Source organism: Meles meles, chromosome 10, assembly GCF_922984935.1.
Source record: "Meles meles chromosome 10, mMelMel3.1 paternal haplotype, whole genome shotgun sequence".
Taxonomy (NCBI): Eukaryota; Metazoa; Chordata; class Mammalia; order Carnivora; family Mustelidae; genus Meles; species Meles meles.
The window spans coordinates 72869582-72874683 of record NC_060075.1 but is presented as its reverse complement, the minus strand read 5'-3'; positions in this window follow the sequence as shown (position 1 = coordinate 72874683).

Genomic DNA, 5102 nt, shown 5'->3' with positions numbered 1-5102 from the left:
TCTTTATGATTTTCTTAATAACATTTTCTTTTCTCATAGATGACTTTATTGTAAGGATACAATATATAATACATATAACATACAAAATATGCATTAATCCACTATGTTATTGGTAAGACTTCTGCTTAGCAGTAGGCTAAGTTTTGGGGAATTAAAAAATTATATACAGATTTCAACTGCACTGAGGGTGAGCACCCCAACCTCACATTGCTCAAGGGTCAACTGTACTTTATTACTATATTTCAAAATGGAATATTAAAGAACAGATGGAATAGCTACCAAAATATTTATGAAGACCATATAGGAAAATGGGGAAGTATGATAAGATAAAATTTTAATATATATTAAGAATTGCTAAGTGTAAAAACACATGTGCTAGACACTGTTTTGATTTTTTTGCATTCAATACATTATATACATTACGTCCTCATTAAAATACAACAACCTGGGAATTTTTTTTTTATCAGAAGGGAAAAATCAAGGCAAAGACTAAATGACTTTCACAAGACCAAGTAGCTAATTAGGTGCAGAGCAGAGATGCAAAATTGTTTGGTTCCAAATCCCAGTATATTTGCTGCACTGCTATTATATGAAACAAACTATATGCATATGGTTATAAATACAAGGTAAAAGATAACTTGCAAACATTAAATTGGCTGTGTTAAGAGAATAGGATTATGTGACTTCTTTTTTGCTCTTTTTGTAACATACTTATTGGGAAAAAAATGGAAACAACAAATAAGCAAAAAAAATGAATAAATAAAAGTAAAGTGTTATCTCAGTCCCCCCAGATTTAATTGCTATTATGTTGTTTCCTGCTTTAAAACTTATTTTACTGTTTTACACCATTTTTTCAAATTAAAATATAATAAAATAGAGGTATAGCACAAGTGATAATAATCCAAGGTAAACTGGAAAATTCAGCTATGTTTTCCTCATAGGGCATAATAGACAGTCCTAAAGATTAACAGGACCTAAAGTGTTTAAATGTTAATGGAACTCTATTAAAGCTGCTATTAGATTAAGTATCTTCCATATACCAAATACTTTTCTGTTGGTAACTTGTATAGAAAATTCAGCTTTCTCTTAGTTTTTCTAATTCTTCCTTTAATTCTACCAATAAGGAGGAATCCTAAGATAAGGGTATTTATTACATCATAGAACCCTTACAAATCTCTGTTTCTCTTCCATGACTTTGGCACTAGGACAGTCCTTCATCTGCCCTATGCCCTATGCCATCTGCCCTAACCCTATCGTTAGGGTAGGGTGACTATTATAACAAAACACCCCAAAACCTCAGACCCTCACTAAGAATTTATTTCTCACTTACTCAGCAGTGCAAAACAGCTATGCCTATTTGAGGGGCTGTCTTCTGAGTTGAGACTCAGGGAGTGGGACTCCCTAGTTTTGTGGATCTTCATTGCCCAGGACCTTCTGCCAGACAAGGAATGGAATGTCTGTTTAGGAGCTAGGTTTGAAAGCAACTTGCATCATTTCTGCCTACATTTCATTCAGAGAAGTCAATCACAGGAGCCCCATATAATCACAAGAGAAGCTTGGAAATGTAGTCTGATAGGATGCCAAGAAGGAAAATAAAGGAAAGGGTTTGTTGTAGAGAATAACAGTAGCTGTAACTACATATAACCTAACCTAGCCAGGCGTGAATGGGTGGATTGTGCTGTGTTCTAGGCTTTAGAATGAACAACTGCCGTTTGCTGGTATTTAAATTTGCCTTTCTTTATCATCAGCATTGTGAAAATAAGATTAGGTATAAAAGAAGATACTTACCTGTTCTGGTTATAATCTACTAAGACATATCATTACAAACCAAGCTAATTGGAACTCCTTTGCTAGAATACTAGATAAAAAGAAATAAATCAACTTCTTATTTGTGAACTACCAACAGGCATCTTATGTCACAGAGAAGAGCCTGAGAAAATGAAAATAGAATCTGAGACAGGTGAAAAGCAAAGCATCCTGATACTGCTCAGTTTCTGAATGTAGGTGTGACATAAAAGCAGAAAGCCCTCATTCTTTAGGAAAAAAAATATTTATACTAACTTCCTCTTTAAGAACAGAAATTAGGGGGCACCTGGGTGGCTTAGTGGGTTAAAGCCTCTGCCTTCGGCTCAGGTCATGATCCCGGGGTCCTGGGATCGAGCCCCGCATCGGGCTCTCTGCTCTGCATGGAGCCTGCTTCCTCCTCTCTCTCTGCCTGCCTCTCTGCCTATTTGTGATTTCTCTCCGTCAAATAAATAAAATATTTAAAAAAAAAGAACGGAAATTAGCTTTTTATCAGTAAAATTTGTTAGCTGGAGGCATCTGGGTGGCTTAGTGGGTTAAGCCTCTGCCTTTGGCTTAGGTCATGATCTCAGGTTCCTGGGATCGAGCCCCACATCGGGCTCTCTGCTCAGCAAGGAGCCTGCTTCCCATTCTCTCTCTGCCTGACTCTCTGCCTACTTGTGATCTCTCTCTGTCAAATAAATAAATAAAATCTTTAAAAAGAAATCTGTTAGCTAGATAGAAAGCCAAAGAAATGCATTTTTGTTTTGACAACCTACTTTTCACAAGATAAAAATTTTCTTAGCACAAATAAGTTACTGGTTTACTTTTTCTGTTACAGAAATGAAACCTTTAATTGATTTTATTGCTTCAGATGTTTGTGAAAGTTGCTTAGCTAAATCAGAAAAGTCACACAATAGTAATTGTGAAAATAACATAAGGTTTTGAATTGTATCTGTTTATGTAGATTATTCAACAGTAAGCCTCCTAAGCTTTTTTTTAAGATGCATTATATTTGCACACTCTAAAAACTACAGGTTTTTTTAAATTTATTAATTTTTATTTGTTTATTTACAGCATAACAGTGTTCATTGTTTTGGCATCACACCCAGTGCTCCATGCAGTACGTGCCCTCCCTATTACCCACCACCTGGTTCCTCAACCTCCCCCCCCCCCCCCCCCCCGCCCCTTCAAAACCCTCTGGTTGTTTTTCAGAGTCCATAGTCTTTCATGGTTCATCTCCCCTTCCAGTTTCCCTCAACTCCCTCTCCTCTCCATCTCCCCATGTCCTCCACGTTCTTTGTTATGCTCCACAAATAAGTGAGACCATATGATACTTGACTCTCTCTGCTTAACTTATTTCGTTCAGCATAATTTCTTCCAGTCCCGTCCATGTTGCTACAAAAGTTGGGTATTCATCCTTTCTGATGGAGGCATAATACTCCATTGTGTATATGGACCACATCTTCCTTATCCATTCGTCCGTTGAAGGGCATCTTGGTTCTTTCCACAGTTTGGCGACCGTAGCCATTGCTGCAATAAACATTGGGGTACAAATGGCCCTTCTTTTCACTCCATCTGTATCTTTGGGGTAAATACCCAGCAGTGCAATTGCAGGGTCATAGGGAAGCTCTATTCTTAATTTCTTCAGGAATCTCCACACTGTTCTCCAAAGTGGCTGCACTAACTTGCATTCCCACCAACAGTGTAAGAGGGTTCCCCTTTCTCCACATCCTCTCCAACACACGTTGTTTCCTGTCTTGCTAATTTTGGCCATTCTAACTGGTGTTAGGTGGTATCTCAATGTTGTTTTAATTTGAATCTCCCTGATGGCTAGTGATGATGAACATTTTTTCATGTGTCTGATAGCCATTTGTATGTCTTCGTTGGAGAAGTGTCTGTTCATATCTTCTGCCCATTTTTTGATATGATTATCTGTTTTGTGTGTGTTGAGTTTGAGAAGTTCTTTATAGATCCTGGATATCAACCTTTTGTCTGTACTGTCATTTGCAAATATCTTCTCCCATTCCGTGGGTTGCCTCTTTGTTTTGTTGACTGTTTCCTTTGCTGTGCAGAAGCTTTTGATCTTGATGAAGTCCCAAAAGTTCATTTTTGCTTTTGTTTCCTTGGCCTTTGGAGACATATCTTGAAAGAAGTTGCTGTGGCTGATATCGAAGAGGTTACTGCCTCTGTTCTCCTCTAGGATTCTGATAGATTCCTGTCTCACATTGAGGTCTTTTATCCATTTCGAGTAAAAACTACAGTTTTAACTATTCTCTTCTCTTCTTAGTACACTAGAATTTTAATAAAATGACTTTAAACAGTTTTTGCCCCCAGAGCCAAAACACAATGCACTTTCTCACACTTAATACAAAACTTGTTGCACCTGGGTCTTCTCTGGCTTTAGTTACAGGAGCAGGTTTTTGTTTCTGTTTTTTTTTTTTTTTTTTTAACTTACCTAGATAAAGATTCTAATCTTTGCAGTGGAAAGAGTTTTGACAAAACAGTTTTGCTTGGTCTCTAGGAACCCTTATGCACTGTTGATGGGAATGTAAACTGGTGCAGGCACTGAGGAAAACAGTACGGAGCTTCCTCAAAAAGTTAAAAATGGAACTTCCCTATGATCCAGTAGTCACATTACAGGGTATTTGCCCCCCAAATACAAAAACATTAATTCAAAAGAATACATGCACCCCTTTGTTTGTAGCAGCACTATCAATAACAGCCAAATTATGGAAGCAGCCCAAGTGTCCACCAATAGATGAATGGATAAAGAAGATGTGGTACATATTAACTACTTTTTTCACTTTTGTTATTTTCAACTTACAGTGGGTTTATCAGGATGTAACCCCATTAAAAGTGGAGGGAGATCTGTAGAGGATTACTGAGATTACTGACAATGGCTATGCTTTATGCTTAACAGGGCTATCCTGTTCCTGATGGAGAAACAGTAGGGATAGTACATTCATTTCAGTTTTTAAGCTGGCATCTAAAACAAAATTGTTGTGCTTTGTAACTCCAACAAGATACAAATGACCTTATTACCTATAAATCTTGGGTTGTATAAAAGCATTGTATAACAAGGAATTTTTAAATGGAATCATTACTTTTTAAAAATTATCATAAGTCCAAGGTAACAGAACAAGTATATAAAACAGTGTCTGTGATATTTTATTGTGGTAACATTAAAAGTCATAGCCGTAAATTGTCATTATCTCTTAGGAATGCATGAAAAGACGCATAACATGTAATTCATTTATATCCAGTTTCAGTTCTATAAGTACATCAGAAGTTCTCAGTTTTTATTATGGGTACACTGT